The sequence below is a fragment of the Cupressus sempervirens genome, chromosome 7 (assembly GCF_028749045.1).
Source record: "Cupressus sempervirens isolate cs-2001-9-10 chromosome 7, ASM2874904v1, whole genome shotgun sequence".
Lineage (NCBI taxonomy): Eukaryota > Viridiplantae > Streptophyta > Pinopsida > Cupressales > Cupressaceae > Cupressus > Cupressus sempervirens.
In genome coordinates this window covers 767537953-767552521 of record NC_143124.1, presented here as the reverse complement: position 1 = coordinate 767552521, position 14569 = coordinate 767537953, and positions in this window count along the sequence as shown.

The window sequence follows — 14569 nt, the reverse complement described above, 5'->3', positions numbered from 1 at the left end:
GTAATTTCAAATTTAGACATGATCGTTTATTTTTCACATTTGTATTAAAAACATATCCATTAAATAGAATTACCCTCAAGTTATATTTAATTTAACATGTGTTTTATGATAAGAATTTAGAGTTATTTAAAAAAGTGTCTAATAAATACAATTTATTTTTATTTTTTTGTTATAAAATTACATCAACATTTCCTAACTTCTTCAATTTAAAAGTTATAAAGTTTAATAAGTTCTTAATAATTAACAATTTAAATCTAATTTAAATGTAATCTAAATTTTACTAAATTAATTATGAAGCATATTGAACTCATTTATAATTGAGTATTACATTTTTTACATTTCTATCTTTTATATTGTTTAAAGATGAAAGTAAATTAAAATGTAAAAAGAGGGGGGGGGTGGGAAATAGAGTTGATTGAAATTTATATTTGGTTATGTCTTTTCTTAACAAAATTAATATTACTATCATATTATCAATTACCATTAACATTAGAAGAGTTTACTAAATGATTGTTTTAACAATTTATTCTATTAATTTAATGGGTAAAAAGTGTTATATTACATGTATGTGTAAAATTAATTCAAAAATGAAAGATTAATTGATATTTCCTTAACAGCATGGTTTAAACTATTCATTGTTTTTTTTCCTAATGCAATTTTTATTTGAAGATAAATAATGCTACTTTCTTTACAAAATCATTCTTATTTTCAGTTGGCTAAATCAACATCCAATTGTTTCTAAAATGTGTCAATTCATTTTGTAGCATATTTTATAAGTTTAAAAGAATGTATTATTTATAAATTACAAATTTTGGAGATAATTGTCTAAAAAATTCATCTAAAAATTTTCCAAATGTAAAAACTAACTTATTCTTCAATAGATTTTTTTAGCGTTGTAAAAATATAATCTAAAGTTCCTTTTAGTAGATTTTAAATTATCGTTTTTTTGACTTTGCTTACTTTTCAATTCTAATGATGCATTTCTATTTTCTTCTATGCAAATCATTAAACTTCCTTAGAAAATTAATCTTCCTATCAGTTCATCGTTGCACACACAAAAGCATGTGCTTGCTAGTATTTAAATGTTATAAATATATTTTTTTTTACTAACTAATGATATTTTGGTGTGACAAGGAGATCTTGGAGTTCCTCAAATCAAGGAATTTTGCATAGTGCAAATAGGAAAGTTTGCCTAAGCTGAGGGGATGCATCAATGTTGAGGGCATCACCACGAATTTGGTAGGGGAGGGTGTAGTGGTCATGAATAAGATTTCTTCAGCAATGTAACAAGACTTCTTACCTTTGCCTTTTGTATCCTTTTTTGTCTTTTCCATCCCTTCTTCCTTTAAACTTGTTTTCTTTCCTTTCATCCTTGTCATCCTCGTTAGAACATCTTGCAGCTATATGACCAACTTTATTACATAAAAAGTAGATTGTAGGGAGTTTACCTATAAGGATTAAACCACGAATAGAAATAACAATTACATGTAAATCTAAATAATATTAGAAAATAATGGATCGCATAGAAAAGAACATAAGACACCAAGATTTAACATGATTCACCAAATCCCTGGGCTACGTCCACCAAATAGCATGTCCAATATTATTACAATCCAATTATTACAACCTGATTACAATCTGTAATCCCTTACAACTCAATACAACTGCAAGAACCAATTTTCGCATCACCACACTGAAACAATCCCTAACCCTAAGCCCTTTTATACAAGTATTTTTACCATGTTAGGGTTATAATTAATAATTATATGTCGGCCCAAAATCTTGATAAAATAGGGCCCAAAATTTATGAAGTATGTACAGTATTTTCCTAATCAATCACCAAAAACTAACATTACTTTTGTATTTTCCTTTGCCTCTTGGAAGTCTCCTATCCATTAGTGCTTCAAGATCCTTAAGATCATCTTCAAAAGATTCACTCTCACTCTCACTCTTCGCATATTTTCTTTTCTTTTTCTTAGACTTATGTAAAACCAATCATGACTTGAAAACATATTCAATAGTAGGGGCACTAAAATTATCAAAATTTGACAATTCAAAAGTAATCATTGTACCAACCAGACTATCCAAGGTAAGATAATTACCAAGAGTATATATCAGTTCTTATATTGCAGAAACTCTAATAGCATAAATAGGAAGTAAGGTTCTCAATATCTTGCTAATCATAGTCTCATCACTGATATTTTCATTAGCTACTATAATAGCATTCACAATTTCTTTGATTCTTCCAACATATTGAGCAATGTTCTCACTTTCTACCATCTTTATATCATCAAACTTTTCTCTCAAGCTTTTTTATTTTTCTCTAAGTACATTCTTATCTCCTCCATGGATCTTTGCCAACTTTTCCCACATTTTCTTTGCAGTATTGCAGTCCTTTGTATCATCAAACTCTAAATATCTTAGGGCAGATGCAATCTCCAACATTGCATGATTGTGGTCTTGTTTCTCCTTTATCTATTGGTTTTTCATAGGTGTAGGTACTGATACATATTCATCTCCAAGTAGAATAATGTTGAATCTCCTATTCCAACAATGTATAGCTTCATCAAACTTTGTCATGTAGGGAAGTTCTCCTTGTTCAACTTGAGTATCTCATTCTCGTGCATCTTAATCTTTAGCTTCAATTCCCTTAAAACTTTTCTCTACAACCACCAGAACTCTAATAGTAATTGTTAGAATGATTTAGAATAACTAAGAGGGGGGCCTAAATTAGTTATCCTCGGGTCTAGATGTACTAATTAAACTTTTGTACTCATCAAACAACTTAAATCTATATTTTAGTTCACTTGGTCTCTATAGAAACTTATTAGTAACATAAACTTGCAGTCCACTATCCCAATAATAACTTAGTTTGCATAATGTAAAACATTAAACAATCACATCCACACAAGTAAGATGCTAGGATTTAACATGGAAACCCAATTCAGGAAAAACCACCAGTAACATGTCACCAATTTTTTACTCTTCTGAAGTGAGCTTTGTTAGAAGCCAACCCTGTTAAAGGTTGTGATACACACTATTAGGGGTGACCCTATTAAAGGATTTAATCACCCTATTAAGAGTGGCCTTATTAGAGGATTTAAGAACATTCCATTTGAATGTAACCTTGATTAAAGGATTTACAAATGACTGTTAGGTCAACCTTGATTAAAGGATTTCAACTGATGCAATGGTTAAAAAGTAACAACAGGTTAATCTAAATAAATACAACTCACTTTGCAAATATATATAACAATTTGGTTCAACGGTTGATTAATTGACTAGCTTCCATTATCATCTTCATCACTAATTCACTTGGCAACTGTCATGCCCAAAATATGTGGCAAAATACACGATTTTTTTTTTTTTAAATCAATAATTATTAAGTCTACTACGTTTGATAAGTTTAAATCAAATAAGACATAGGTACATGGCAAGACAACACGTTTCCCTTAACAATGTCCTAACATTTCCATTTAAGTTTATAAACAATGAGTATGACAAAATCGTCAAATTTAAACTTTCATTATTGAATTGATTTATTAATTTAAACAAATCAAATTCAATTTATTAAAAGATTCAACACATTGTCACTTTTATTTACTCTAAAAATAATAATGAATAATATTTTTTAATTCATTCGGATGACAATATAAATAAATACAAATCTAATTTTGACATATATAAACATAGAAATAACTCTAATTTTTCTTCTTTTTTTTAAATAAAAAGAATTCATTAATTAATATAACATCACATCTATCATACATAAAATTTAAACTTTATTTAACCTAATACAATAAAACACCCTTTTATTCTAACTAAGACAAAATAATATTATAAATAATATGTCAACTAATATTCTAATATCATCTAAATAATATTCAAATTTAAGCTTTTAAATGAAAAACTAATTAGTATTCTAAAACTATAACTAATATTTAAAACACATATATTAAAAACTAACTATATTCAACTAACAATTAAATGATAATTAAAAAATCTAATATTAGAAATATTCTTACACACTTTACTTAAAACTAAATCCCAATAAAACATTACTAACTATAATTTTTAAAATTAAAAAAAAATGCTAACATCTACTATATTTAAGGTTTAAAGTCAATTACATAACATGATTATCTAAAATTTAAATCTTTATTTAACATAATATTCTAAATTCCTAGTAACATCAAATCTTTAAATAATACTAATCTAAACTTTTTTTAAAACTTTATTTAAATAAATCCTAACTAACTTACCAAAAGTAATCTAAGCTTACTTAAATTAACATTAACTTAAATGAAAACTAGCTTAATTTAAAACTTTTAAAAATAAAATAAACAATCTAAACAAACATTAATACAAAAAAAAATCTAAACCACCCCACCCTACTTTAACTATCCCCCCGGTCACTTTTCAAAACATGGGGAAAAATATTAAATGGTTTGAAACATTCAACATTCAACCCCATGCTGCCTAAGTGGGTCCTCCCTCCCACGTGCAACCAAGACTCTCCAAGCAGGTGCTAAGAACGGGCACTAGCTAAATAGCCACGAAAATGCACCTGGCTAGCCAGTGCCTTCCCAAACCCGTTTCGTTCCATAGCGAGGATTTCGTACAATGTGACACAGCGAGGAAGGACAAATGCATTGATCAATTAAGTATCCGTACTAACCATGCTAGAAGCCTACAGACTGCTGTCAATCAAAAGCCAAATCCATCTCTGCAAGTGATCACCACGAAATTGCATTATCGCTGATGTGAGAAAGAACAGTAACATGTCAGCAATACTTTAAATGCGAAAGTGCTACACCAGGATTTCTATATAGTGAACTCTTTTCTTATTTTAATTTGAGGTACATGATCCGCCAATCTCTTCATTGAAATCCCATTATCTCTTTTTGATGATTTAAATAAAAACATAAGGTGAGTTTCTCTTATAGGTTTTCTTTTCTTTTCCAGTATATTTATTTATTTATTTATAAGAAGAGTTTTTAAGTATGATTGTGTTTGTAGTTTCTTATTTTTAATTGATTTTTTAAAAAATTATGATAAAGAAGAAAGATTATAATAGATGTTTTATAATAAAATGTATAATTTAAAATTTTGATATTAAGATTTATTAAAAAAGTTATTATATTCTAATAAATTTTTAGAAACTTATTTATGAAAATAAGTATGATATACTATTCAACTAGATTAGTTTTTAGTCTTGTTAAATATGAAATAAAATATTTTTTAAAGAAATTTAATAATATAATAATTAATTCTTTTAATTGTACAAAAGTTTATAATGATCTTAAGAAAAATATATTACAAATTACAAATTAAAATATTTTTCCACACGAAATTTAACTTCAAGATTTCTTTATTTCATTCTATAGTAAAAAAAAATATTTATTTTCACTTAAATATTTAGATATATGTTAAAATTCTTACATTTCTTGATATTATTTCAAAATAGTTAAATAAGAATATAGATTTTTTGATTTTAATGTTAAATATGAAAAAATTAATTCTCATTAGAATAATTATTCTTCATAATTTTAGAACTAACTCAATAAAATAATTCTTCAGGGTATTTGCAAATTTTGTATTTGATTCACTATGGAGCTCTCGAGAGTGAGCAAAGAATGTAACATTTTTTATTTTTTATTTTTTATTTATCTCCATTGTCACTCAAAATCAATGGTTTTTTATTTTTGAGAAGAAAGTGATGGAAATAGGTACTATATTGCCTATTATTTTTTTCACAAAGAAATGGATGACATTTTCTCTACCTTTTTATATACATAAATTTTTATGTATAGATGCATTCAAAATAGTTTAAATAGTTTTGAATTAATTAATTAAATTTATTTTTTCAAACTCCATAGTAAAACATATTAATGAATGAATAATAAATAAGATATAGATATAATTTTAAAAATATTAAAAAAAGAATTTTACTAATTTTAAAATTAAATGGAGTAAATGTAATAATAAATTAATTCTTAAAATTAATGATTTAATGCAGAGTTCTTATCTAATTTTAAATTATTGTAATAAGTTACAAATGTTTTCATGGATGTCTATTATGTCATAAAGTTTCTGTTTTGACGAGAATTAAAGATTATATAAAAGTACATTTAATATTTAAACTTAAAAATTGAATATTATCTGTCCCAACCTTTTATATTAATGTCTATTTATTGATTATAGTTGTAAAAATAAAATTAACTCTAGACTTAGTGAAAAACAAAGAAAATAAATAGTCTAGCCTTTTAATTGTGCAAGTAGGTGTCTACACCCTTCAATTATAAACACCCTTCAATTATAAGGACAATTGCATTACTTCAAACTTTTTTCTATAAGCATTTGATATCAATTTAAAGAAATAGATTTTTTAATTCTAAATTATTAAATTTTGCAATGCAAAACAAATTTCATCTAATTAGAAGCTATGATTATTTTTAGTTAAGCTATATATTACTATCAACACTAACATTGCAACTTTTTAAGGTTCAAATGCTATTTATATGATACAAGTAAGATTTTCATGGTAGAAAATTCAATAATTGATCACTTGATTTATGTCAAGTAGAATTTATTCATGAAAAAACAAGAAAAGAAAGAACAATTAAACTCATAATTTCTTTTTAAAAATAAAGAGTTACAACATGATGAAAAAAATTTCCATAACAAATGAATTCCACATCTTCTAGCAAAGATAGTTTAGTACTCAATAATCAATATCTAAAATATAATATACTATAATATTGTCCAAAAATGTGTTGATTGTGATCTTCTATATAAATATCATCAACAAGTGATTATCCAAAAATATGTTGGTCATGATCCTCCATATAAATATCATCAACACCACCTGTAGATAAATTGTGTTAGTTATAAAATTAATTTCTAAATCAAAGTCATGGAATTGATTATATTTAAATACAAAATTTCCTTACCATCTCCACTTCTCATTGCGTCTCTCATTGTTATTGCTTGGTTGAGATCAGGAGAAAAAGGTAACACATGTTCTTGGGGGTTTTTATCATTTAAAATTGCAATAACAACCACATTCAAAGACTAAAGCTTAACGTGTGCATTAAAGGCACAAAATCTATGAAAATGAATTTCAGTATTTTATTACCTTTTGCAACTTGCATTGTGTCCATTGTTGTTGTCTTGGGTGAGATATCTTCTTGAGTTTCTTGTCCACCATCTATCATTGCAACAACATTGCATGCTTAATACATTAAATCATATAAAATGAATATACAAACAAAAGAATCAAAATTTATTTATTGTTATTTTGTAATTTCATTACCATTTCTAGTTTGGATTGCATTTTCATGACAAAAACTCACTCTAACTTCATCTTCATCAACCAATGGAGTAACATCATCTGTAATATAATATAATAATCTTAGTTTGCTTCAAGGAAATATAATGATCACTAAAAATCATTACCATAAACAACATGTATTTCACCTGTAACCATTTGGTTCAAATCAATGGAGAAAGGCAATCGACGTTGTCGACTACTTTCTTGATCATTCAAACCTACAAAATGACATATGTTTATCACACACACACACACACACACACACACACACACACACACACACACACACACACACACACATTCTTATATAAATTACTAAAATGTTTTTGAATAAATATACTTACCTTTCTGCTTGATAACATCTCTCTCCTATTGTATTGTTAGGTCTAATCGATTGATGACCTTCTTTTTCTTTTTCTTTTTAGATCCTATAGAGGGGAATTTAAAATTTTCATGTTCCTTAGCTATTTCATTTTGAGTTTTGAGTTTTGGCACTAAGCTTTTGATGAGTAAAATGGCGTTTACGCATTTTACTTGGACTAAACCATGGTGTTAATCGTCTCATAGATAATTTCTCTGAGCCAGGGATTGCTTTCAATTTGGAAGATGAAGAAAAAGTTGCATGCATATCTTTCTTAAATCTCCCAACACATTGGCTAAACATGATTTTCTCATCTTCTCTAGTCGGTAAAGTTTGAAGCAATGGAGTTATGTAGTCAACTAAATCTAGAAAGTCATCATTAGAAGTATTAGATGATTTCCAACCATCTGTTATAGAAATAACAATGACTAAGTTAAAAAAAAAAATTAGAATTGGTAATGTTTCATATAAAATGATGGTTTTGAAGATTACCAGTACTTTGAGCTTCGGCAATGACAACTCCAAGCACATCTTGATCTTCTGGATGCATAGAACCATCTATAATTGGATAATAGTTAGTTAGTTTTAGAAAAATAAAATTGTTTAATACCTTAATATAAGGATAAATTAACATTACCAATGACCCCTTTTTCATGACAAGAACTCCATCTAACTTCATCACTTTCATCAACCACCGTAGTAACATCATCTGTAATTTAATAAAAATAGTTTAGTCAACTGAATCTAGAAAGTCATTGTTGGAAGTATTAGATGATTTTCAACAATCGATAATAGAAATAAAAATGACTAAGTCAATTTTTAGAAATCTAAAATTATTCAATATTTAATTATAAGAATATTAATATTACCAATGGTACCAATTTCATGACAAGAGCTCCCTCTAACCCCATCATTTTCTTCAACCAATGTAGTAACATAATCTATAATTTGATATGATTAACTTACTTAGTTTTGAAAATTACATAATAATTATAAGATGAGTTTAAAACTCCATAAAAATCATAAGATAATAATTAAGAGATGTGGAGTGTAAAACTCCATAAAAATTATAAGATGAGGGGTGTTTTTTTTAATTTAAATGTAAAATAATCCCTTTTCTTATAAAATAAAGTGTGTGACATTTATTTAATTATTTCTTTTAAAATAATAATTTTTGCACATAACATTAAGTGATGAGGGGTTTTATTTAATCAAAAGGGAGCAAATTCTTTTAATTAAATAATACAAAAATCAAGATGATCCAACCATTTATTTAAAATTAATTAAATACATTAACTCCAATTTAATCAAGGAAATTGATGTAAAATAATAATGATTAATTAAATAATTCAAATAACTTAATTTCATGAAAGGAAATGGTGATGTAAATATCGATTCAAGCTTGAAATAAATTATGAAACAGGGGCACATAGTCAAATATAAAATATATATATCATCAAATAATGTATGTTTCTACTGATGTGGAGTTAGATTCAATTGTTCTTGATATAATTGATGATCTAAATGATTCTTCTTATTTGTATTTAGATGATACTACTGATATGGTTCTCATATATAAATATTGTGATGATAAGTTGCATAAATTATTGGTAGATTACTATATAATTCATTTTATTCCTGTGAGTGAATATGTTGATTGGTTAGTTATGATATGGAAGATTCTAGTGTTTTAGGGAATGAAACAAAGATGTTGGATTTACAAATCTATTCTATTGTCTTTGATGGATTTGAAGCCTTTGACAAAGATGAAGATCAGTGTAACTATTTATTTTTGGATTAAAGAGTGGGACACACTTTTTTGTTTACCTCAAGAATCTAATACATAGGAGCATCTTGGGTTCTTAGTAGTTTTTTTGTTGTGCTCGATGCTATGTTCAATTTTTGTTCACTAACATTACTGGTAGCTACTTTCGTGGAGTGATCTTGGTTCTTCATGACATGCTTGGTGTTTTCTTTGGAGTTCTCAGTGGAGTTTGTAGTTCTCTTCACCAATGAGCTTAATCTCTATTTTATGATCCTTTTACCGAGTGGCCTCAAAACTTATCTTATTTTTCTTAGTGACTTCCTCATCAAGGGTTTTAACTTGAGTTATTTCTCTTATCTAGCTTGTGGCTTGATTTGGTCTAAGTGTGACTTCTGTAGGGGCTAATAATGTTAGTGGGGGATTCATGTTTGCTATATTTTCAAATAGTGATAACCTTTAAAAAACATATAGAAGTCCAATTTAAAATGATAAAATATTGATATTAGTATAGTATAATTTATAATTATAAAAAATTGTAAATTAAATTTGAAGATATTTGAAATTATATATATAAACTACTTTTTTAATTTGAAATAATTAATTAAATGAAATATATTTAAAATGAAAGAATTTAATCTTATATAAAAATATTAAACTTAAATGAGTCTTAGTATATATTTTTAAATAAAAAATATTGATAAAATTTATTTTACAATCCAAATATTTGGTTACTTTTATACTAACATATATTTCTTTTAACAACTTAAAATTTGATTGATGTGTAATTTGTTTAATGATTTCCAAATAAAAAGAAAATGTATAACAATAAGTCAAATTTATAATTTATATTTACAAAATTATCTCAAAAAAATAAATAACAATATAATATAAAAATATATTAAATCTAAAATGGATTTCAATATAACTTTTTAGTATAATGAAAATATAATTTAAAATGGATTTTTTATTATTATATATATATATATATATATATATATATATATATATATATATATATATATTGTTGATTTTATGTAAATATAAATTTTTTATTTGATAGTTTTTATTTAGTTAAGAATTTAAAATTTTGAATTTTTATTTTATATTTAGTTTGGATGAGTATTATATATAATTGTTGTGTTAGAATTGATAATATATAAGAAGGAAACATGTTATATTAAATTAAATTTATAATATTTATGTAAATCTAAATTTATTTTAATGTATCAATTGTAATGTGCAAATAGAAATGATTTCACACTATTCCTCTATCTATTTTATAAATTATGTGAGAAAAACATTCATATAGACATAATGACATATTCTATAATGACATAAGGGAGATTGATAATCTCTAAAAATATAGGATCATTGATGGATCTCTAAAAATAAATCAAGTGATCAATTATTGAATTTTCTACCATGAAAATTTTACTTGTATCATATAAATAGCATTTGAACCTTAAAAAGTTGCAATGTTAGTGTCGATAGTAATATATAGCTTAACTAAAAATAATCATAGCTTCTAATTAGATGAAATTTGTTTTGCATTGCAAAATTTAATAATTTAGAATTAAAAATTCCATTTCTTTAAATTGATATCAAATGCTTATAGAAAAAAGTTTGAAGTAATGCAATTGTCCTTATAATTGAAGGGTGTTTATAATTGAAGGGTGTAGACACCTACTTGCACAATTAAAAGGCTAGACTATTTATTTTCTTTGTTTTTCACTAAGTCTAGAGTTAATTTTATTTTTACAACTATAATCAATAAATAGACATTAATATAAAAGGAAGGGACGGATAATATTCAATTTTTAAGTTTAAATATTAAATGTACTTTTATATAATCTTTAATTCTCGTCAAAACAGAAACTTTGTGACATAATAGACATCCATGAAAATATTTGTAACTTATTACGATAATTTAAAATTAGATAAGAACTCTGCATTAAATCATTAATTTTAAGAATTAATTTATTATTACATTTACTCCATTTAATTTTAAAATTAGTAAAATTCTTTTTTTAATATTTTTAAAATTATATCTATATCTTATTTATTATTCATTCATTAATATGTTTTACTATGGAGTTTGAAAAAATAAATTTAATTAATTAATTCAAAACTATTTAAACTATTTTGAATGCATCTATACATAAAAATTTATGTATATAAAAAGGTAGAGAAAATGTCATCCATTTCTTTGTGGAAAAAATAATAGGCAATATAGTACCTATTTCCATCACTTTCTTCTCAGAAATAAAAAACCATTGATTTTGAGTGACAATGGAGATAAATAAAAAATAAAAAATAAAAAATAAAAAATGTTAGATTCTTTGCTCACTTTCAAGAGCTCCATAGTGAATCAAATACAAAATTTGCAAATACCCTGAAGAATTATTTTATTGAGTTAGTTCTAAAATTATGAAGAATAATTATTCTAATGAGAATTAATTTTTTCATATTTAACATTAAAATCAAAAAATCTATATTCTTATTTAACTATTTTGAAATAATATCAAGAAATGTAAGAATTTTAACATATATCTAAATATTTAAGTGAAAATAAATATATTTTTCACTATAGAATGAAATAAAGAAATCTTGAAGTTAAATTTCGTGTGGAAAAATATTTTTGATTTGTAATTTGTAATATATTTTTCTTAAGATCATTATAAACTTTTGTACAATTAAATTAATTAATTATTATATTATTAAATTTCTTTAAAAAATATTTTATTTCATATTTAACAAGACTAAAAACTAATCTAGTTGAATAGTATATCATACTTATTTTCATAAATAAGTTTCTAAAAATTTATTAGAATATAATAACCTTTTTAATAAATCTTAATATCAAAATTTTAAATTATACCTTTTATTATAAAACATCTATTATAATCTTTCTTCTTTATCATAATTTTTTTAAAAATCAATTAAAAATAAGAAACTACAAATACAATCATACTTAAAAACTCTTCTTATAAATAAATAAATAAATATACTAGAAAAGAAAAGAAAACCTATAAGAGAAACTCACCTTATGTTTTTATTTAAATCATCAAAAAGAGATAATGGGATTTCAATGAAGAGATTGGTGGATCATGTACCTCAAATTAAAATAAGAAAAGAGTTCGCTGTATAGAAACCCTGGTGTAGCACTTTCACATTTAGGGTCCGTTTGGTTCATGGAATTAAAAAAATCCAGATTTGTACAAACGTTGGTTTAGCCAAATCAAGGTTTTGTATATCTTCATTCTGATTTTTGAGATTTTCCTGAAACCGTTTGTTTCACTCAAAAGATGCGTGTGAAGACACATTTTTATGCATAAACTTGGAATTGAAGGCAAATTTCAAAAAATAGTCCAATCTATTGTTTTTACACTCCTTAAAAAACAAAATCAGGTTTTGATTTTCAATTCCTATTTTTTTTAGGAAGTTGGAAAACCTAATTTTGAGACAAAATTGGAAGTCTCGTATGCTAATTCCATTTTGCAAATTTTGAAACAAACACACAAATTTTCAAATCCGAGTTTTGAAAAAGCCAATTCCTGTCATCTTCCAAGAACCAAACGGACCCTTAGGGCCCGTTTGGTGAGCGAAATAGGAATATGTATTCCAAAAAATTTGAATTCCTTGTTTGGATGCACCAAAACGGGATTAGAATACGAGGTAAAATAGGAATACGTATTCCAATTTTGGCCCAAAAATGGAGTTTTGCAATTCCATCCAAGTAAGTGGTATTGGAATACGTATTCCTATTCCATTTTTTTAATTTCAGAAAACATAAATTTTCGAGTCCACAAATTCCCATCAAATATTGGTTGAACCAAACAGAAAACAGGAATATGTTCTATACCGGAATACATATTCCAAAATACGTATTCCTATTCCTCACCAAACGGGCCCTTAAAGTATTGTCGACATGTTACTATTCTTTCTCACATCAGCGATAATGCAATTTTGTGGTGATCACTTATAGAGATGGATTTGGCTTTTGATTGACGGCAGTCTACAGGCTTCTGGCACGGTTAGTATGGATACTTAATTGATCAACACGTCTGTCCTTCCTCACTGGGTCACTTGTACGAAATCCTCGCTATGGAACGGAACGGGTTTGAGAAGGCACTGGCTAGTCGGGTGCATTTTCGTGGCTATTTAGCCAGTGCCCTAAGAACGGGGGGTGGAATGAGTTTTCAAGTATATTTATTGCATTGACTTTAATGCCATTAAGTATAGGCCATTATTACAATCTTTGACTTGTTTCTTTTTAAAAAAAATTCAAATTTACCTCTTTCAATAGTGACGCCTAGGAAAGAGCAATTTAACAAGTGGGGTGGTAGAGTTATGGTAGAAAGGTAAGTAGTTAGGAATGGTTTGAAGATATTTTAGGATATGTATATTTTTTTTATGCATTTTCTATTTATTTATTTTTTATTTAAATTTGAAAAGAGTAACTATAGAGAATATTTTCTATCACCAAAAAGGGAATTATTATTTTTTAGTTTCTCCCAAGGTAGGAATACTTATGCATTCATGTCAATGCAAATATCACATTAACACTACCCAATCAAATCAAAGAATTTAAAAGATTAAATGAGATTTTAAATGTTTATATCTTTTTCTAATTTTTCATTATTTTATAAATCACATTTTTCATCAATTCTATTGGTCTAGACTATTTTTAGTGGGGGAGTAAAATAATTTTCTTCAACAAAAAATGCAAATATTTCCTAACAACTTCATCTTGCATTAATGAATGTATTAATTACAACTTTATTTTTTCCACATTTATGAGAAGTTGATAAGATTGTATTTTTTCAATCATTTTATCCTCCACCTCATCAATATTAATTATCACAATCTATTAAATATTTTTTTTTTTATATTTTAAATATATTTATTATTGATTTTACATTGATGTGTGTGTGTCTTTTTAATATAATTTCAATATATTATATCTTTGTATTTGAATTTCTAATTTTTTAAAAACTTTTCTTTTTTAATAAAAGTAGATTAATTATTACTGTTATTTTACTTTTATAAAAATAAATTAAACAATGTTATTTCTTAATTATATTTTATAATAGTGTTTGTAATATGTATA